The sequence below is a fragment of the Alexandromys fortis genome, unplaced genomic scaffold (genome assembly GCF_014885135.2).
Source record: "Alexandromys fortis isolate MF-2015 unplaced genomic scaffold, M_Fortis_MF-2015_v1.1 scaffold_279, whole genome shotgun sequence".
NCBI classification, from domain to species: Eukaryota; Metazoa; Chordata; class Mammalia; order Rodentia; family Cricetidae; genus Alexandromys; species Alexandromys fortis.
This window is the reverse complement of record NW_026068151.1, coordinates 582,522-606,021: the sequence shown is the minus strand read 5'-3', so window position 1 is coordinate 606,021 and position 23,500 is coordinate 582,522. Positions and strand designations below refer to the sequence as shown.

The 23,500-nt window shown below is 36.4% G+C and overlaps 1 long non-coding RNA gene and 1 pseudogene across 1 annotated transcript; one reads left to right on the top strand and one right to left on the bottom strand.

Moving 5' to 3' along the window:
• Window positions 1–11,788: 11,788 nt before the first annotated feature.
• On the bottom strand, window positions 11,789–21,323 carry LOC126491523 (uncharacterized). Its single transcript, XR_007589413.1, has 3 exons — window positions 17,891–21,323; window positions 16,428–16,647; window positions 11,789–13,245 (listed from the first exon to the last, which is right to left on the bottom strand). It is a non-coding gene; the product is annotated as an uncharacterized lncRNA (long non-coding RNA).
• On the top strand, window positions 20,501–20,678 carry LOC126491532 (uncharacterized; annotated as a pseudogene).
• Window positions 21,324–23,500: the final 2,177 nt, after the last annotated feature.

The following is a 23,500-nucleotide window of genomic DNA, read 5'->3' as shown; positions in this document are numbered from 1 at the left end:
AAAGGCAGATTCTGAATCTTGGCTTCTAGCTAGCTGTTTATTCTTCTAGCCTTCTGAAGATTTATAACTGACAAGGGCCAGGTAAGTCACCAATATCATAAATGGAACAGCCAAATGACTTTTAACCAACCATTACCTTTCCCTGAACATTCTCACCAGGTTCCTAAATGTCAAAGAGCATCTGGAGAAGACTCAAGACAAGTCTCTGGGGACACGTTTGACCTCATTTGCCATTTGCAGTAAAGATTTATCAGCTCCAAATTGAAAGGGGTAGGAATTTACTGTGAAGGCAAACTGTGTTTTTACTCTGAAGAAGCAAAAACAGACCTAACTCCAAGAGAAAAATTTAACTAAATGTTCTAAAGCATAAAAGAATTTTCAGTCATTTCTTTGTTAGATTGCTCCTTCCAAATTAGTGATAAGATTGAGAATTGCTTCCCTTTCCTCTCCCAACTCAATTCATATTCGTGGTGACTACACTAGTCATAAAAATCAGATAACTTTTAAATTTCACTTCTTTTCTATTTTCTTACTATTAAATATTTGGGAAATTGTAAAAATTGTACTAGCATGTCATCTTTTTTTTTTTTATACTTATTGAGCTCTATATTTTTCTCTGCTCCCCTCCTTGCCTCTCTCCTCTCCCCTTCAACCAAGGTCCCGATGCTCCCAATTTACTCAGGATTCTTGTCTTTTTATACTTTCTACTTCACATGTAGATTATATCTATGTAAGTCTCTCTTAGTGTCCTCATTGTTGTCTAAGTTCCCTGGGATTGTGGTTTGTAGGCTGACTTTCTTTGCTTTATGTTTAAAAACCACCTGTGAGTGAGTACATGTGATAATTGTCTTTATGTGTCTGGGTTACCTCACTCAAAATAATATTTTCTAGTTCCATCCATTTTCTTGCAAAATTCAAGCTGTTGTTACTTTTTTTCTGCTGTGTAGTACCCATTGTGTAAATGTACCAAATTTTTCTAATCCATTCTTCAATCGAGGGGCATTTAGGTTGTTTCCAGATTCTGCCTATAACAACAACAACAAAAAAAGCTGCTATGAACATGGCTGAGCATATGCCCTTGTGGCACGATTGCGCATCCTTTGGATATACCCAAAAGTGGTATTACTGGGTCTTGAGGAAAGTTGTTTCCTAATTTTCTGAGAAATCACCACACTGACATCCAAAGGGGTTGTAATAGCTAGCACTCCCACCAGCAATGCAGAAGTGTTCATTCTTCCCCACAACCTCTCCAGCATAAGTTGTCATCAGTGTTTTTAATCTTGGCTATTCTTACAGTTGTAAGATGGAATCTCAGAGTTGTTTTGATTTGCATTTATCTGTTGAACATTTCCTTAAGTGTCTTTCAGCCATTTTAGATTTCTCTATTGAGAGTTCTCTGTTTAGGTCTGTACTCCATTTTTGTATTGGATTGTGTGATTTTTGGTGTCCAATTTCTTGAGTTCTTTGTATATTTTGGAGATTTGACCTTTGTCTGATGTGTGGTGACTGAGATCTTTTCCCATTTTGTAGGCTGTCGTTTTGACTATTGTCGTATTTGACTATTTAAAGGCATGTCCTTTGCTAGCATGTCATGTTAAGTACCAATTGAGAATGTCTACATAAATTTGGCTTTCCTCTATTGTTCTCAAAACCTCGAAAAAATGAAATGAAATCAATTGACCCAGGTGAAGATATAACATGTGACACAGAATATATGAAATTTTCAGGGAATCTTCTGAAGACCAATCATAGATAAAATCAGCATCAAACCCTTGCCAGAAAAAAAATGTGTTCCTTGTCTAGTGAGAAAAGAGTTCTCATGATCCCTGAAAAACAGCAGATGAAAGTAATTAGGGTTGGGTGTGGCACAGAATTGTTTGGAAAATTCACATATAAAAGTCTGAGACATTCATGTTCTCCTATGCCTGGGGGAAGTTGAACAATTGTGACTACCACCAAAGAGAAAAGAATAAAATTCTTTGGATAAAATTTGTATTTTTATATTGACAAATCATGTTTCAGTGAAGAATATATGTGAGTGTTCAGACTGGAAAGCAGAGAAATTATGAATGTGACGACCATTGATTAAGAGGCATGACAACACTATAGCTCCTTGGTTGGCATCCAGTGCCTACCACAGTGCCTTCTCAGGGTATCAAGATCATTCTGAGAAGTGCTTACTCACAAACCTGAGAGGAATCCATCTCCTTTTTCCCTGAAATCTTTAATAAATAGAACAAAAATAAATCTTGTGTGATATTTTTAAATACTGTAGTAAATCCATTTAGTGGAATACAACATGCTCTGATAGCTGTTAAGTTACAGTGTTACTTTACTACATCTTTGTATCCCAAAATTGAAATTAATAATTGACTTACCTCTCAGTCTTTAATAGGGCCAAAATATTCTCTGTTCACTAATACACTTTGAAAACATAATATCACTTGTAGTTCTTTAATAACCTGAGATCGATCCCCAGAACCTATGATGGGAGGAGAGAAATGACTCTTGAAAGTTGTCCTGACTTTCACTTACGCATTGAGTCTCACTCACACCCACATTCATACACATGCATCTTATATATCAGTAAGAATAACTACAATAATAAATACAATAATATATTAATTTCTCAACACAAGATTAATTATTTTCAGAGAATGAGAGTTTCTTGCTCCAGAATTACATGGTGCACTCTGAAATTTATCTGCAATTCCGTTCTTCTGTATCCTTCACTCTGACTCCTGTCTTTAGCCATTGCGATTCTTGCTTCTCTGTTAGGGATTTTGTCAAATGGTGTCATTTTCTTATTCTTTCCATGACAATTCCATTCAAAACTAAAACCATGTTTCCCACTTACCAATTTTAGCTCTTTGTATTCCTGTGGCAAGCTTGTACCTTCCACATTTGAGCTTATGACCATTTAGCATTTTAATATTAAATTTAATATATTATTTATGATCTCTCTCATCCAATAAAGGCTCCATAGGGAAAAGAAGTTTAATGTATGTTGTTTACTGATATATCCTACAGCTCTGTACTACTTAGAGTAATTGCTTGAATTTATTAAAATAACTAACCAAAACATTCAAGTAAAAGGAATATTCCATGTATTTCATACTCCACAATAGCCAGGTTCACAGGCTGAGACTTTTTTCAATATTTTATAATTTCATTTTCAACACAGTGGGATAGGAAATGAGTCTTGTCAGTCAAATAGGAAAGACAAAGTCCATGTCACCTTTTATATCTAGAGTAGGCTTTAAGAAGAAAAGGTCACTTGCAATAACCAAGAAAGTTTGAATTGTCAGTTTTTTCCTTACTACATGCCATAACCAAGAAGTCTGAAAATGCTTCAGCTTCAGAAAATCACACTTACCATCACTAACACAAAGGCCATTCTTCTAAAAGTATTGTGTAGACTTAGCAGCGAGAAATATTTCTGGTGGAAGTCTGGCTTTGAGATGCCAACACTTTTGGAATTTTCTAGGGAACTTGACTATTCAATAGTTGAAGGTTTTGAGACCACCCAGGCCTTGAAGGTTACAGAATGCCACAGATCTCTCCAAAAGAACAAATACCCTGAGAAGCTGAGCTCTAATGCTGTTCCTCAGTCTGAGAAAGAAACATCTACATCTCAGTTCTGGGTGTGACTTTATTATCACATATTCCCTGGAACACAAGGAGACAGGATGTGATGAAATTGCAACAGAACCTCAGGACATTCTTGGGACACTCCGGAACTGCCACACCAACTCCAGTGTTGTCTGTATGACATGACATATGTCATTATGCTAGACGGGAGCTACGTGTCCCATGGGACTAGGCTTTCTGGAGGTCAATGGCAGACAGCCCGGTATTAGCCAGCGCTGAGGCATAGATGGTTTTCTTGAGTAGCTGGCTATGCTGGATATGAGCTTTGCACAATCTCTTTTATAATAATGATGTTATATATATATATATATACAAGACAAGGATCATTCTCTTCAGGAACAGCTCTGGGATAAGGAAACACAGTATGGGAATGTATAAGACTACAGCAGAACCTTTGTCATACACAGGGTGTATGATGAGCAATGGAATAGATGAGTTAATGTTGATGGACAAAGACTGTTATATTATACTTTGAACTTTATGGATAGGCTTGCTAGACCCCAACCCCCATAGTGTCTGCTGCATAAGAAGCTACTAAATAGTATATTTCAGCAGGTGCAGAGAGCTGATTAGGCATATTTGGTCACTAGATGAAATAAAGGGTTAGGAAGAGGAAGGGCCATAATAGCAATAATGAGACAGAAACTTTCTATTCATGAGATGAAACCACTTGTCTGAAGTTTACAGTCCCAAGGAAAAGATTTCCTCTTCTGAGGATGCTTTATGTCTAACACCTGTTCCTGATAATATACTTTTCTTAAATATTGCTGATGTGACTAAAAGAAGCTTTCATACTGTGCCAAACAATGACACATGACCTTCTGATTTGTTCTTTGTTTGAATACTATACAATGAAAACATGAATTCAGTAAAATCGCAGCAGATTCCAACCACTCTCTTGTGTGTTGTGTCTGTCTGTCATTCACGGAACTTGTGCCTTCCTGTTACCAAGACCCTGCTTCTCCCAAGGTCTGAGTGGCTCCCCTGAGCCGGCCCATGGCACGGAACTATATGCACTTCTAGAAAAGAATCCAGCTGAGAAAGGATTTTTGTAGTCTCAATCCTTACAGGTAGGGTACCCCCAAACTAGTCCAGATTTGCAAAGAAGTTCTTTTTATAGAAAAAATATTTTCTAGATCTGAAATATTTAATCTAATCTGAGAACTGTCAGCAATCAAGTTTGCAGTTGAGTTTGAGAGCCTCAGTAAGCAGGAGGACCTGGCCACAGAACTACACCTGCACTATAGTGTGAGCCAAGATGTGTCATAAAATTTATGATCTGAACAGCCTCCACTGTATATTCTCTACACATAGAATTCTCAAAACCGAGAAAAGCAATCACACAGGACATGCAATTAATACTATAAAAATTCCTATCATTGTTGAACAACAAACAGTGAAATCATATGGGACTATTTTTACAATATCATGATTTCACTAAGTCTTTAAACTAAGTTTTTAAACACAAATAATGATAATTATAAATATTTGAAAAAAATCAATATTACAAACCTTAAAGTATAGTGCAAACAGAACATTACTCTTTGTATAAGGTAGAATGTGGTTTATTATAACTTACTCTATTAAAGCAATTTGCCATTAGAAAGTGATTAGAAAGGAAATTGCTATTAAATAATCTCTTCAGTTATAAAGCTAAATTATTTTACTTTGATGAATTTGTACAGGCAATAATTCTAACAGACTCTGTGGGAATTGAAACACTGAGTTATATATCAAGATGACTGAATTCTTACATTGCAAAAGCAATAGGAAGCTTGTTTATTACTTTTGATACTGCTAAATTGTAGAACATAAAATTATACTTTCATGCTGCTGCATTTAGCAACCTTAAGCAAAGGACTTCATGCTTTTTTTTTCTTTGCTTCATCTGTACTCTGAGATGTTTAGTAAAATACCTGCCTCTCCTCTTATTGGAAAATCAAACTGAGATCATCATCAATGGAAAAAAGTTAGCCATTGATAAGTAATAAAGAAAGGTAAGAAGGGAAATGGGATTTATTTTTTATTTTAATTTATTTTCTAAATTTCATTTTACACTCCATCTGTGGCTCTTCCCCTGTCACTGCCCCTTCCCCCAGCACACACACACACACACACATACACACACACACATACACACACACACTCCTCAAAGTGAGTAAGGGCTCCAATAGAAAGTCAACAAGACTGGCACATGAAGTTGGGGTAGAACCAAGCCCCTTCTTCCTGCATTAAGGCTGAACATAGTGTCTCACCATATGGAACGGGCTCCAATAAGCTATCTCATTCACCAGGGATAGATCCTGATCCTACTGTCTCAGAGAGAGTCCAGGCTAGACTTCTAGCAATAGCAGAGAGGGAATGGAGCCTGAATTGGCCTTCCCATGTAATCAGATTGGTGATGACCCTAACTGTCATCATAGGACCTTCATTTAATAACTTATGGAACCAGATGCAAAGAGCCACAGCAGAGCACCAGCCAGAGTTTCTAGAATCCAATAGAAGAGGGGGAGGAGGGAATACATGAGCAAGTGAGATCAAGATCATAGGGGACAAATCTACAGAGACAGCTAAACCAAGCTCATGAAAATTGGATTTCTATGAGGGATATTTCATAATGATGACTGCAGATTAATTTTACTAGTCTTGTATTGCTATAATTTTTATGACTTTTTTTTCTGGAACTCACGATGTATATAAGGCTAGTCTTGAACTCACAGAGATCTACCCATTTCTGCTTCCTGAGTAATGGGAATAAAAGAGTATACCATCATGCCTGGCTTGAATTGTTTTTATTTTTGATATGATTATTTTTGATGTTATTTTTAAAGTGTGAAATGAAGATGCAAATATACCCTCACAGAGCCAGGATAAAGAGACGGCACTACTGCAAAGCACTGTTTATTAAAAAAAAAAATACTCCACAGGTGTATGGAGCTCATTAGTGTCACAGTTTCTACTGGAAAAAGGTGGAAAGCCATTGTGACTCTTCAAGCCTCTGGATGTGTGAAGGGGAGCAAGCACACCCCCACACTCATAGGCAGGAACCACACTGAAAGAGAGAGGAGGGAGGAAAGGAAAGAGGAAGGGGAGTAAAAGGGAGGGGGAGAGAGGGACGGACAGCGGGGAAAGGGGGAGAGGGAGAGGAATCTAGGGTGCCTGTAGTCTCCGAATTACAAGGGACTAAGGGGATAGCACAGTTGATAAAGCTCTTGCTGCCCAGCATGGAAATCTAAGTTTGTCCTCTAACATACATGTAAAAGCTAGCTGTTGTCCCATTCCTCTGTAAGCATCTCATATGGGAAGCAGAGGAAGAGGGTCCCAAGGCTTAATTGGCCAATCTCTCTAGGTAATTGTTGAGCTCCAGAGTCAGTAAGAGCTTCTGTCTCAAAAATTAAGTTGAAGAGAGACTGACATTAACATCTTGAATCTTCATGCTGGTATCTGCGGCTCTTCCCCTGTCACTGCCCCTTCCCCCAGCACACACACACACCCACTCCTCAAAGTGTGTGTGTGTGTGTGTGTGTGTGTGTATGCGCACGTGCACACTCACATGAATGCTTAAACACAAAGGATAAAGAAAGAAAAATCTTGAAGCAACTCTTCAAACCCTTAAACTCTTGAGAGTTTGTATAATGATAATAATTATATAAAGAAACAGCTACCTATACATACAAGTTTGCTTCCCTTGTTCATTAAATGTGCTTATAATTAGTCTTTAAATGAAGATCCGACATATGCAACAGTCCATCTTGTCCCACCTTCATGGATTATTACCATGAAGCCACTTCTAAGGTTAATCCCCAGAAGGAAGAGCTACTCCTAGATGGGAACAAATAATTTGGAGCTACCTGGACAGCACAAGACCTTCATTATGGGACCCTCACTGCACATGTGAGAACAGCATTTGTTACGCATACTTGATATGCTTGAATAAGTACGTTTCAACTCATGAAGACAAATGATGGCTTGGCTTATCATTTGGTTCCTTTATCCTTTCCTGTCTTCATGCAGATTGACAGTTCTTTAGGGACTCTACTTGCACACATCTCAAAGCATATTATTTAGGGGTCATTCACTCTGAACACCCTGGTGTTAGAATGAGAACATACTGACAACCAGAAGACATGGTGCATTACAATGCAGAAAGTGCCTTTAAGAGACTAAACACTTTGATTAGATAAAACATTTATCCTCATCATGAGATTTATTTTGCATATTAATATAAAAGCATTTATTGAGATCAAGAAATAAATTCTTTGTTTATTATCTTATGAAGAAAAAGGTATATACTTTTTTTTTAGAAATATTATCCAAAAGCTGGGTGGTTGTAGTGCATGCTTTAATCCCAGTACTTGGGAGGCCAAGGCAGGTGGATCTCTAAATTCAAGGCCAGCCTAGTCTACAGAGCAAGTTCCAGGACAGGCTCCAAAGCTACACAGAGAAACCCTGTCTCAAAAAACCAAAAGACAACAACAACAAAAAAGAAGTGAAGAAATACTATACATAAAACAATTAGCCATTTGATACCAAGTTCTTGTGTAATACTTCAAAATTTGGATCTCAGATTCTTAACCAAAATTCTTTGAGAACTTTTTTCCCAATATCATATGCACAGTAAAACTGGACAATACAGTCATATGTATATATATATATATATATGTATATATATATATGTATCATGGTTTTAGGAACCACTTAAATGAAAAATAAAAATAACTGAAATTGAGACATTAAAACTTTAATTAGCCCAATTAAAAAATGGGGCACTGAGCTGAACAGAGAATTCTCAACAGAAGAAGTACAAATGGCCAAAAGACACTTATGGTTATGCTCAATCTTCTTAGCGATCAGGGAAATGTAAGACGTCACATTAGAAAAATAGACAAATGACATCACTAGTCAGCTCATAGAAGCAAAACACCTACAGGCTAACAAGCTTAGAGTTAAGTACCCGTGCTTATCTGTAATCACATAAAGACAAAGAAAGATACTGAGATAATGTCTACACATCAGATTGAATATCCTACATTTTGAAGTGTTGATAGCGTAAAGTGCGACAGCTATGTATATGCAGTACAATCCAATTTTCGGTTACTGATAATTCGTTCGCTGGACATTCTCACACAAATCAAGGGAAACAATTGGTTATTGATCATAATGAGTTGGCATTTTTCTTAACTACTGTTTACTGAATGGAGAGTTCTAAATTTAGTGGATGCACATGGTGGATTACTGAAGAGGGTTTAGAAAACATACAATGGATTCCAATGTACTTCTGTGCTAACGAGTCAAAACAAAAGGGTTTCTACAGCAAATCATATCTCTTCATCAAATAAAAATAGACAAAGGGTAATGTTCAATGCCTCTTTTAAAACAACATATAAAAATAACAGAAGAAACACATCACAGTGGTTGACTAAGGAAACTAAAGACTACACATCAGGGATGAACATAATACAGAATTATAATGTTGACAGTCCTCTATACACTAATATATACATGCATACACACAGCACATACAAACATGTATATATGTTTCTACACACACACACAGGGTAGCAGACAAATCTGCAGGAAATAATAAATACAGTATGCTAGTAAATAAGAAGACGATGATTATACATATTCTATGTCATTATAAAAACTGATTATGTAACTAATCCAAATTAATAAGTAATATAAAAGGAATATTAAAACTTTTAACATTTATTTTCAACACTGTATTTGAATAGTCTTTAAATTTAATTTACTTTGTATATTTAGTATACACGAAAAAGCCCAAAATACTTCTTAAATATATTATTTATTTATGATTCATTTCGTTGTCCTATAAAAGACACATTTTCTTTATAGTTACAAGATAGGTAAAACACATGTTGATTGTGTAAATAGAAAGTTTGACCTCTTGTTAAGAATGCATGTACATACCCTCCTCGGGACCTCTGCTCTTCAGAATAACTGTTTATCACACAGATCTCAGTCCCAAGCTGTAACCTTAGACATTCATTGCCAGACTACAAGATTCAAGAAAAGCAGCATTGCTATCATCTCAATCGCATTTTTAATTTATAACAATCTACATATAATATCTATCATATATATACATGCATATATATATACACACACACACACACACTCACACACACCATACACATATATGCAAAATTTCCTTCCCTCCCTATTGTAAGGGGAGTGGCGGGCTGCATTCCCGGTGCCCTGCCGCCCGCATGGCTACCTTATGCCTGAAATAATTACACAGAAACTGTATTCTTTTAAACACTGCTTGGCCCATTAGTTTTAACCTCTTATTGGCTAGCTCTTACATATTGATCTAACCCATTTCTAATATTCTGTGTAGCACCACAAGCTGGCCTATCAGGAAAGATCTTAACATGTGTCTGTCTGGAGTGGGAGAATCATGGTGACTGCCTGACTCAGCTTCTTTCTCCCAGCATTCTGTTCTGTCTACTCTGCCTACCTAATTTTCTGTCCTTCAGGGCCAAGCAGTTTCTTTATTAATTAACCAATGAAAGCAACAGATAGATAAAGACCCACTTCCATCACCTCCCTCCTTTCATTTGTCCCCTCTTCCTTCCCTCTTTGTCCCTCCATCCCTCTAATTCAACATTTATCAACCTGTGGGTGTTGGATCCACTTTGTGAGGCGGGGTCAAACAGTCCTTTCACAGGACTCTCCTAATACCATGAGAAAACACAGATATGTACATCATTATTCATAACAGTAGCAAATTGTGCTTATAAAGTAGCAACAAAAAATAAGTTTATGGTTGGAGGTTACCACAAAATCAGGAATTGTATGAAAGGGTTGCAACATTAGAAATGTAAAGAAACACTGCTCTAATTGGACTCACTGAGGATACAGAGGCAGGAGGATTTGCATGTTCAAGGTCAGTCAGATCTACATAGAAAATTCCAGATGGATCAGGGCTACACAGAGGCATGAAAGTAGGAGAGAAATATATGGGGGAAGATCCAGGGCAGTAAGGCACTAAGTGAGCTCAAGAAACAGTATACACAAGCTAAGAAACTGTCTGATAATAAGTCATTCTCAAGCAGTCAAGAAACATAATATTTCAGGCTTTATGTGTTTGAATACAGTTTGCTTTATAGTTAATAAGCAAACAGCCAGGCATACCTGAATGCTGTGGTCTAGAATAACAATAAATATGTTAGTTCAATAATTATAAATTGAGATTATTTTATAAATTATTATTTGAAATATAGGACTTTTTCTTTGGCAGAATTTTAATGTGCCAAATAATTATTAAAAAAATTCTGTAATCATTTTTATCTCCTTTCAAATAACCCACAACAGGAAGACATTAATTGCTACCACTGAACATTAAAGTAAAGCACGTGTTCTGAAAATATTAAAAATGATCTTCCTATAAGTCTGGTAAGATGGTTTGGTGGGTAAAGAGCTTGCTGCACACGTTTGATGATTTGAATTTAGTTCCTAGAATCCATGGGGGAAGGAAAGAACCGACTCCCTAAAGTTATCCCCTGACCTTAATGGACAAGTGTGGGCACTTAGATACACACACACACACACACACACACACACACACACACACACACCACACCACACACACACAAAAAAGTAATTAAATAAAAGATTTCTTCCTATTGAAAAAGTAGAACAAAACTGAAGCAAACATACAAGTTCATATTGTGAGAGTAGACAATGCAGCCTCATGTTACATGTGAGCATTGCACAGGACTGAAGCACCACACAATTACACAGATCAGCTTAAATATACGGCAACTAGTAAAACTAGTGCTTCTTCTATCCCACTCGAGGTTGCCCATGCTTCTCACTATCTAATGTATTAGCTGGGAGGTCATGTCAGGTCCATTTTGTATGCTTCAAAGTAATCTTTACTCATTGTTAACTAATACTTCCTTTTTTTTAATTTTTGCCTTGCCTTAGATTCTCTTGCTGATTTTTGGCATATTAAGAAGACCAATACAAATACTTTCCTTATTTTATAACTTGTCCTCTGACTTTGTGACATTTTAACCATACAGATTTTTCATTAATTTTTATCAAATTAATCAAACTAATTCTCAGATATTTAATAAGATTATTTTTATTGTTTAAAATGTCTATCACGATTTTACAGTGTTTTATAAAATTATAAATATGTACAAATATATAGCAATAAAACATGAACATATTGTTTTTGCTTTATTTCCTGTTTGTTTATTATTGTGACATGAGAGAGCAGTTTGGGTTGTTTAATACTAGGAATAAAAGGATTTTCTTATATAAATTTATTTCATTTACATCCTGGCCTCAGTTTCCCTCCTGCTCTGTACCCAGGCCCTCTCCTCATCCCCTCTATTCCCATCCTCTCCAACCACTTCTTCTCCACTTCTGTTCAGGAAATGTCAGGCCTCCCATGGATATCAACAAATATGTCATATCAAGTTGTAGTAATGTAGCATGATTAATAAAGACCCAGAGACAGAAATTGGATTTCAACCTGAAGGTCCAAAAAGCAAAACAACCAGTTACTGGCTCTTAACTCTACGTCAGTCTGAAATGGTGATCCTGCCTCCAGGAATTTCAGAATGTGACTGTGTCTGTGAGCTGTCTCCTCCCTTGTTACATTTCTCTCTAGGGCTGAGATTAAAGGCGTGCACCACTAGGATTAAAAACATGCATTGCCCAGTGTCTATAGCAAACTAGTGTGGCTACTGGGAGTAAAGGTGTGTGCTATCACTGCCCGGTCTGTAAGGCTAACCAGTGGGGTTGTTTTACTCTCTGATATTTAGGCAAGCTTTATTTATTAAAATACAAATGAAATATCACTACATAGTAAGACTAAGTCCCTCTGCAAGTATTAAGTCTGGGCAAGGTGACCTAGGATGAGGTGTAGGGTACTAAAAACCAGTAAAAGAGTCAGAGACAGCCCCTACTCCTACTGTTAGGTGTCCCACAAGAAGACCAAGTTACACGACTGTAACATACTTGCAGAAGAAATTAATGGTAAAATTTTCCTCGTTCTAGTTTTCCTCCATTTTTGTTTTTCTATGTCTGTCAGACACAGTGTTAACTCAGTCGGAAAAATCACAGGCTCCATTTTTAACAAACATCTTGAAGCTTGTTATTTTTTCCTTGTGTCCAGATCCCCATCAAGACCAAACTACTTTGTCACTGAAGCTCGGCTACCAAAGGAGGGCAGATGCTGATCTTCAGATGTACATGGGCTATTTGTTCATCTGTTTACCACACAGAAAATGAATGTGTATGACAAAATTCAATGCAAATTACATAACCCTTCTCAGTTTTATCAGACTCATCTACTTCAGTTAAAGTTCAATATAAAGATGTTCTCTCTCCAATGTCTTAGTATGCTTTACTTCTGCTAGAACAATCTTTCCCCTCTTCTTGCAGGATGCATCTTCATCCCTTCATGTCCCTGCCCACTTCTCTTCTTATGTAACTCTAGGTAAATCTTCATCCATTCACTTCCAGCATCTGTATTTCATTTCCTTTTTTCTTGCTAGCATATATCATCCTTGATAAAGTCAATGGTGATTTGAAGCTTCTGCCCACCTCTTCTGACTACAAAACAAGTACCATGAAAACAAGGTCATTTTTTTTATACAACTGAAGAAATTTAACCAACATCTATGGCTCTTTAATAAATATGTTGATATGGAATGCCTCAAAACATCTTATTAGATTAATACACATACAAGAAATCTTGAGTAATTTGTTTCTGAGATTTTTGTTATGGAAAGGGGAATATTTTCTTCCTTAATTTTGATTTGATTTTTTTTGTATATGATATGACACATAAGGGCGTATATTTATAATACCTATGTAGCTACTCAAATGGCTCTAATGCAGTTTTCTTAGCACTTCATTTCAATCTATAAAAGATTTTGATCTATACTGTCATCTACATTGTCATCTTTTTTCTCTTTTCAGTTTCAATATTGCTACTTTTATAACACAAATTTCTTCTTCTAAACCTTTGCTATAAATAATTTAATTTTATTGACTATATTATTAAATACATATATAACAATTATATTGCAAATAAATAATAGTTTAACATCCTATACCAGTAAATTTATTGAAATAGTTAAGCAGGTTGTATTTGTCAAATGTCTTGGACATAAACATAAGTTTATGAACATAAATCTAAGTAAGTTTTGTGATAGCAAGGTCCATGACAATTTTATTTTCAATGCTCTTGTTATAAATTCTTCTCACATTGCAGTCACTTGAATGGATGGTGATAAACTAAGCACGTTTCTAGATAATGAAGCTGGAATAGCTGTTTACTTTTTTCTTACGCATCTTGAAGCAGGGTACTTCAAACAATTTCTTTATTCTAAGAACATATTTACAAGAGAGATCATTGCCTCTTGCTACAGAAAACATCCTGACTTGTTTATAGCTTGGAAATGGCATTAAAATCTTTCCTATAAAATAGAAAAGTCTTACACTATAAAGAAGATGTAAAGAAAATCCACATGGTTGTTTTCAGAACTATATAAGTAGAGAACAATGTAAGAAGAAATCTAAAGTTCATGCCCATCCCTCTCTACAGGACAGAAGTGGAAACCAGGAAAATGCACTGGTGACTCAGCCATGGAGAAATAGAGAAGGGGTCAGAACACAGCTGGTCCATTTTATGAGCAGTTGCACTGCACTCAGAAGTGTCAATGGGATGCTCTGTTTGTTTTACCTGAGTTTATTATTGGTGTTTTTGTCAAACAGATATGTGTCACATTCATTCTAGGTCTTATGCAATATGTAACATCTCTAAACTTGAGGTTCACACCCTCCTCAGAATGAGATTTTCTCTATAACCCACTATTTTTAGATCACATCATCCTCTAGATAATTTATCACATGTGGTCAGATGCTACCAAATTCTTCTTCCTTCTTCTGATAACTCCACATACAATCAACCCACACACTATATTACTGTTATTACTGTTTCTAAAACTTCATTCTATTTTATTTCTCTATGTCAATATCACTTTTTTTAAATATTTATTTATTTATTATGTATACAATATTCTGTCTGTATGCCTGAAGGCCAGAAGAGGGCGCCAGACCTCATTACAGATGGTTGTGAGCCACCATGTGGTTGCTGGGAATTGAACTCAGGACCTTTGGAAGAGCAGGCAATGCTCTTAACCACTGAGCCATCTCTCCAGCCCCGTCAATATCACTTTTCTATTATCTATTTTCTAACAGATTTCCAAATTATTTAGCAATCGACTAAAGTTCCTCAAGACAGTCATTCTCAGACTAGCTCCATTAGTGAGAAATTCTGAGTGCTTGTTGATGCTGGTAGACAGTTGTGTCCTGTCTCCTGTTGTTTCTACTATTTGGGGTACTGTGCCCCTTACCTCCCTGTTGCTCTCTTGTCTTACCTATGCAAAACAATCTAGATTCAACTTGAGGATTGAATAAGAGATTAATCTCCTGTAGCATAAATGTTGCATAATTCTGTTTTTTAAGGTCTTAGCACCTGAGACATCTGTTACATATGTGTGCTTTCTGACTAAATAGATTTATCACTTTGAGATACCGGTTACTAAAAGGCCAGGGTTTGCTAGCTTTTAACCAAGTTTAATTAAACAAAATAACAGATTAAAAAGATCTGTTAAGAGAAGAAAATTGTTACCTGGTCATCTATGGATTTATCAGATGAAGTAACGTTACATAAATAAGCTATGATAATATTTCTTCGGGTAGTCAAGTATTTGACATTCTAAGACAGGAAACATTGAAAAGAAACATACATGTATACTGACATAAACAAATATATATGTTAAAACCGGGCAGTGGTGGCGCACACCTTTAATCCCAGCACTCGGGAGGCAGAGGCAGGTGGATCTCTGTGAATTCGAGACCAGCCTGGTCTACAGAGCTAGTTCCAGGACAGGCTCCAAAGCCACAGAGAAACCCTGTCTNTAAAAATATGAGTAGCTGCTGAGGACTGTACTGAAGCAAGCAGAATGTAAGAAGCAAAATGATGTAGGAAGGTCTTGATCTATCTGTTGTTTCATTGGTTAATTAATAAAGAAACTGCTTGGCCTGATAGGGCAGAAATATAGGTGGGTGGAGTAGACAGAACAAAATGCTCGGAAGAAGGGAAGTGAGGCCAGACACGATGGAGCCAGCCACCAGATCAGACATCCTGAATCTTTCCCGGTAAAATACCTCCTCATGGTGCTACACAGATTATTAGAAATGGGTTAACCAAGATGAGAGAATTAGCCAGTAAGAGGCTAGATATAATAGGCCAGGCAATGGTTAAAAGAATACAGTTTATGTGTTGTTATTTCATGTTTAAAGCTAACCATGCAGGAGCCGGGCAGGACAAAAAACAGGCCTGCCTGCAGCCCACTACAGCAAAATACAGGATTATGTTTCTCTGACCTTGCCCAGTGATATCACTACTATTTGGTACCTAACTCTTTCTAAATAAATTCACAGGATGAATCATATATGGACTCCGTGTTGAGGCATATCATGATAGCCAAGAGGGAAAATATTTATTACTGACAGTGATTGATAGATTACTCTTTGTTTGTTATAGTGAGTCATTAGTAAACAATGTAAAGGGAGCAAGATAAGTTGAAATGATTTAATTTTACCACTTACAAAATGACTTTTGTATTTGCTACACGCTTTCTAAATTAAAATACATTTTTTGTAACTTTCCTTGAGCCTGATAACTTCATCCTCCTTTTACTTTAAAAGCCTACTAAAATTACCTCTCCAGAATTGTGCGTGTACTTTGGCAGGAAATGAGAAGCTCAGAAAGCATGTCTAAGACGGATGTTATGAAGATTCTAATGAGATCTGCTTTCAGGCAGCTGTCTGTCTGCTCCAGACTCCCTTCTCTGTTGCCCTGTGTTTCTCTCCATTTTAATAGGTCTCCTCTCTCTTTTTCTTCTCTCTCAGGATCCCGGCACAATTAAACCGATCTGTTCCCTGGGCAGAAACACATAGAAAAGGGGTGCAGAGAGGTCAGCCTTGAATGTCTCTGAGTCTTTTGTCAAATCAGCAACTGTAGACAGAAGCTTTTATACCACCTGGTTCTGCAGCCCTTCAGAAACACACAGAGGCTTACCTGGTTTCTATGGCAACTAGTGTGGCTACTGGGATTAAAAGTGTGTATAACCACTGCCTGATCTATAAGGCTGACCAGTGGGGCTGTTTTACTCTCTGATCTTCAGGCAAGTTTTACTTATTAAAATACAAATGAATTGCCACTACAAGTAACAACAAAGGTCAGACCCCTCTGCTATTTTCCTGTTACCCTGAAGGTATGTCATATTTATAGAGTTTTGAATTTGAAATAATCCAATTCCAATTTTAAATTACAGTTTTGCTTAAATACAGATATGAGATAGATTACTTATCACTGCTAAGTCTCACGTTGTTTGGTATACAATGGTAATATCCAGAGGGATGAAACAATAGGCCAGTGACTAAAGAAAATATTAATCTACTGTCTGCGTTTTTGTCTGTGCATACCTGAAGGTATGATGAATGACTCAAATGCAGAATATATAAACAGTAGTTGATACTCAATAAGAACCAAAAAAGACAAAGGAATAAAACCATGGACTAAAGTTTTCTGTAGACAGGTGAAGAATTAAGGTATTTTTCAGATCAGTGGCAGATCTTGCCTCAGAGAAAGGTAATGGCACCTGAGGAACAACATACAAGGTTGTTCTCTGCTATCTATATACATATGCATAGAAGATATTATACCTCTACATACACACGTGAACATGAATATGCAATATACAGAGGAAAACAAGCCCAAGCTTTCTTTTAAAGCAATGCATATATTTATTGCTTTAAAAATTTCTTTTTAGCTGGTTTTACGTGTACATACTCAGTTCCAGCTCTCAAATGCTTCAAAGATGTATGGGTCTCAATTTTACACCAATAAACACAAATTTATTTAATATGAGAGAGGGAAACAGACCCTACCTTACTTATTAAAAGTAAGCTACGATATGACACATTTCTCAGAACTATATCTGCAAAATTACCTTATTTAATCTTCTTGATAGCTTGATTTCCAGTTTTGTGACATTTTGTATTTGTTGTTAATAGCTAAAACTAAATAATTATAGATAGCTCACCATTTTAATTTAGCTAATAGTATTAAGTAAAATAGCAATAATGTTCTACTGTTGCAATGTATTCAGTTATACTTTACCTATAAACACTCTGCACATTAGGAGTGGCTTATCCAGGTCCTTGATCCACAAACATTAAAAAGAACAAACATAAGTTCATTAATATGCATATTTCTCAGGCAAAGAGTAACTCTCAAAGAGCTAATTTAGACCTTTTTCTTATGTGGCATTGGCAAGGAGTGCTTTTAGAGCAATGACAAAGGAGAAAGAAAGAACTTTAAGTCTCTGGGAGCTGGAAACAGCAAACGCAAATACACAGTATTATACAGAGTTGATGAGGACTCCTCCAGAAGCTTTGTTAAGTGGGATCCTCTGGCGCTGTCTCCCAGCTAAGCATCTAAATGGTCTAAAGCCTTCTTTTGGTAACAGTCCTTACTGGCAGAACAGAGGACTATAGGAATTCATATGCTGCTCTTACGTACTTAAGGGGGGAAACCGGACTTTTCCTTAGCTTCTTTTCATTTACATCAGCTCGAAAGAACCCTTACAGCACATTTTGTAATAATATATTCTGCTACCCTCCAATGCTTACACAAATGATTCTGCTTCTATCACTTCTATGACACTGACCATGAAGCATCCATGTCCTTTGTCTTCTGTCAGGATGACTTTTACATAAAGCTTACTAAGAAAGGTGTTATTTGTCTCTTTCCTGTGTAGAACTAATTATAATAACAGTTCCTTGATCCTTCCCTTACATTTTGTTCTTCCTGGAAAGGTTATATCAAAAGACAAACCTGGCCAACGATTCTTTTCATCACATCCTGGGAATGAATCATGCACCATGTATGGAAAATTAGAAACTAGCAAAACTATTTCACAGCTTCACTTTGTTCTCACGATGCCAGTTACACAGTGGAACTAAAATATAAAATTTAGCAAAATATCCTTGGGATTATATTTTTGTAGAAAGGCCAGACATTTTATTATTGCTTTTGTCTCTTAACGTAAAGCATATCTTGTTATTTGCATTTGAAAATAAACACAAATGGTGAAAAAGAAAATGAGGGGGGGCAGGGACTTCCCAGCCCTGACTCGAAGAAGCAGGGGCTTCCCTTGGCATGCACATGCTGTTCATCAGTACAAGTTAAGGATTGCTCTGCTGAGGGGGACTAGCTTTTGTTGTTTGGTTGCTTTTTCTTTTGCTTGTTTTTGCCTAAATATTTATGCTCTCATTCCATTTCTTGTTCTTGCTAGCTTCCCTGCTCTCTTAAACCTTTAACTTCTCTTTCTCAACACAGTGAAAAAGTCATCAACCATGAGAAATTATAAGATGTTGTTTCAGCCAAGGAGCCCAGGGTGAGGACAAGATGTAAGGCAATCTTGAGAAGTAGATATGCAAGCATGCACACACACACACACACACGCACACATACACACACACACACATTCCAATAGATGAAGATTGCGGCATCTAGGCTAGCATTACAACACAAGGGGCCAGCCTTTAAATTAAAAGCAAACCAAAATAAAACAATTCAGGATCTCTGAATAAACTGGTGACTTAAGCTATTCAACAGTGATTCAATACTGACTCAACTACAACAAATGCTGCCATCTTACTCATGTGTGCTAATCAGCTTCTCATCCCCGTGACAAAACACCTGAGGACAGCACCTAAACAAGGAAAGATGTAGTTTGCTTGACTCATCGGTTCAGACCCATGGTCCTCTGGCCCCACTGCTCCTCCCATGTGATGATGAGGCAGAACTTCTCAGCAGGGGAGTTTGTGGAAAACAGAACTGCCTGTCTTGTGACATAGAAAGGGAGGAGAAAGGGGTAGAAAGAGAAATGGGCTTGGGTTTGGAGAGATCTACCCTTTCAAGTACCACCTCAGTGACTCACTTCCTCCAACCAAGACCATCCATAAACTGATTGTAAAGTATGAGCTAATCCTTGGATTGATGATAAGAGCTTTCAGAATTCAGTTAGCTCTTCCCATTGCTGCCCTGTGGACCAAGCATTCAGTGTGTGAACGCCTGGATATCTTATATCCAGTCCATAGCACAATATTAAGAACATCAGAGATAATATGTGGGATGAGTAAGAACTATTCAGTCTTCCCAACTTTCCTATAGATCTAAAAACTGTAAATGATTATTTTAATATTGTCTTTCCTACAAGTGCTTATGAAATAATCCCTGAACATTTGTTCTTAATCTATATGCACATGTTGTTAGAACTATCTTACATAGGTTTATGAAACTTTGTGTAATTCCTACAGTTCTCTTAATTGCATTTTCACTACCTCTCTTACGTCTATGTCTATATTAGGATTTGCAAAGGCAATGAACTCTCAGTGGAGTCCTTGCTATCTCATCACCCCACTTGCAGAATAATTTTCACTGGCTTTTGTTCTATTATAATTAAAAGTATGTAGTCTTTACCTGCATTTTTAGGAAGAACAGGACTTGGAAATGATTCTTGACATGCAAGCATGATGATATGAGCTTGTGTTCCCAGGACCCACATAAAAAGTTGTGTGTGGTAGCATGCCTGTGTATGGGTAGCCACATAAAAAGCTGTGTATGGTAGCCAAGTGATGGCAGGCAGAGGGACATAGATCTCTGGAGTTCGCTTGCAAAACTCCAAGTTCAGTGAAAGTGTCTGTCTCAAAAAATAAAATGTTGGTCGCTTCTCACCTTTTGACTAAGATCAAGTGTAATATCTGTTCTTATCAATTTAATATATGATACGTCCTCTATCTGAGGACAACATATTAAATGGATTTTTGGAAGTAGAAATTTACTCTGTCCACTCCACTCATCGACCTGGTATTGCAGTACCTCCAGGAACGGAGGTACTCTGTGTTAATCCCTTGGGGAATTAAAAAAAAATGTTGAGACGTTAATAACAGCAGCAACATTGACATCTGTCTTCCAAGTGAATGCACGCACATTTGTGAAGGTACATGAACTTCTCAACAAATATTCAGGTAGAAGAAATAGTTCAAAGATATTATGGAACTAATCTAAATAATGAATGTGAAGATGTTAGAAGATCCAAGGAAAGCCCTGCATTTTGATGCCCTGTTGGTATTATGAATTTTAGAGGTCTCTTGAGGATTTTATACAGCATAATTCTTGAATTATGGGCCTTCAACTGTTGGCCATGTTATACCAAAAAAGAAATTATATACATAATCAATTATATACATATTTATGTGTGTACAGTTTGTGTGTTTTGAGTGTCTATAAACATGCATGTGTATGATTACAGTCATATACATACATATTTATAGATGTACATACATTTTCATAATGAAGAAACTAATAAGACTATATTATTTATAAGCCAATGTAATCTGCTTTATTAAAAAACTACATTCTTTTTTTGAGATACCTGTTTTTTTACTGATTTTTTTGAGCTCTACATTTTTCTCTGCTCCCCTCCCTGCTTCTCCCTTCTCCATCAACCATCCCACAAGGTCCCCACACTCCTAGTTTACTCAGGAAATCTTGTCTTTTTCTACTTCTGATGTAGATTAGATCCATGTATATCTCTCTTAGGGTCCTCATTGTTGTCTAGTTTCCCTGGGATTGGGATTTGTGGGATGGTTTTCTTTGCTCTATGTTTTAAAACTACTTATGAATGAGTACATGTGATAATTATCTTTTTGTGTCTGGGTTACCTCACTCAAAATGATGATTTCTAGCTCCATTCATTTGCCTACAATATTCAAGATGTTGTTATTTTTTTCTGCTGTGTAGTACTCCATTGTGTAAATGTACCACATTTTCTTTTTCCATTCTTCGGTCAAAGGGCATTTAGAAGTATGATATATTAACCCACTGCCTTATCATTAATTACTTATATCTTACACAGTAAAAAGAGAGTTTGCTCTCATTTCTGGCTATAATTGACCAAAATATAAAATAAATAGAAAAACAAACATGGAGTATATTAGGGTTTAAATTAAGAAGACTTTCCATCTGTACAATCTCAACCCTTGTTTCAATAATTCCATCTATTTTCAAACATTCAAGATAGTAATATAGAAACAAACATGGTTGTCCACAAAGACACTGACATATGTCTCCTTTATTTAAAAAAAAGTTCAGATAAAAATTTCAAATATGTTTAAAATTCTGAAAAAGAAAGTATATTGCATCTTAACCCCTAAAGAAGATTTTTGAATATCTGGATTTAATAAAGCAGGTTATATGATTGATAATCAGTCACTAGTCTTAAGTAAATAAATAAACTCAGTACAGTAGCTCCCTTATGTGAATTTTATCTTAGAATTCTCCACTAGGGAAGAAAGAGGGAGAGTTAGGGGAAGAGAGATAGACACACACACACACACACACACACACAGAGGTGTTATCACAAATTTTCTATAGACAGATGAACTGTTTGAAGTTTCATTAACTTTTGTTGATTCATAAATCAATTATTAACATATAAAACACTTTGAAGAGATGTACAAATATTTATACAACACAAAATTATTCTCCCATCTATTATCATTTATTGACTGTTCTTGCAAAACAAAGTCTTTGTGTAAACTAGACATAGACTAGACACCGATCTGATAAAAACTATGGCAGGAAAGGTAAAGAGGCCCTAACTTTCAGCACTCTGACTTAGAACACATCTCTAACATCCATCTTTCTGTCTCTCATTACTGTTTGGTTTTCACAGAAGCCCAGGAAACAACTCTGAATGAACTCTGTAAAAATGAACATTCAACATTTGACACAGTGTGTGGTTAGAGAAAATAAAAGCAAGTGTGATGTTAAAGAATTAAAAATAACTTGAAAAAAAAAACCATTTTAACACATAGGATAATTTAGTGAAAACATTTGTTAAAAACTAAAATTTCAGTTATTTTAAATGCTTTAGATCTTGAGAATCTGTCTGGGATTTGCATTTTCATATTTTACTCACATATTTTTGCTTTATTGCATCTTATATGGTACTTTTACTATATATGGTTAGTTATAACTTTTATAAACTCAAGATGAAAAGGCTTATGTGGAGGATGACTTCAATGATGCACACTTTACCACTGAGCTACACTCTCAGCTCATTAAGTCAGCTTTTTAATTTTAAAACATATTTGAGCAGTTCTTTGAGAATTCTAAAAGATATATTTTAATCATATTCACTCCAATTGCTCCCCCTAATTCTACCCATATCTGCTCCTACTTCCCAACCCTCAAATTCATCTTATCTTTTTAAAAATTTAATGACCCATTTGTGATATTTATATACTTTTGGGTGTGTGGTCATCCACTGGTGTATGGCCAACTTACCAAAGCCAACTTTAGATAAAATTGGCTTTTCTCTAAATTGTACATAGTTCCTCTGATGGGAGTAGGAGGTTACCAATCCCTTTCTACTCCATGTTACAGTGCTGAATGGCTTAATCTCTGGAGGCAACAGTAAATCTTGTTAGTTCATGACTGTAATGCTCTTGTCAGGCCCAGAAGACATTTCTGGGAGATAGTGTTTTTTTTATATATGGCAGGGGCACTGTACCAATTAACTCCTAACAAGAGAGTTGCCCAAGCAAGACTTGCATGATGATAACACCATTTGATATGTTATAGAACATGGATAGAAGAAATTCCATTTGGTTCCGCCACTAGGTAGAGAGCCAGAGGTGCTCAATGACGGCTGAGAGA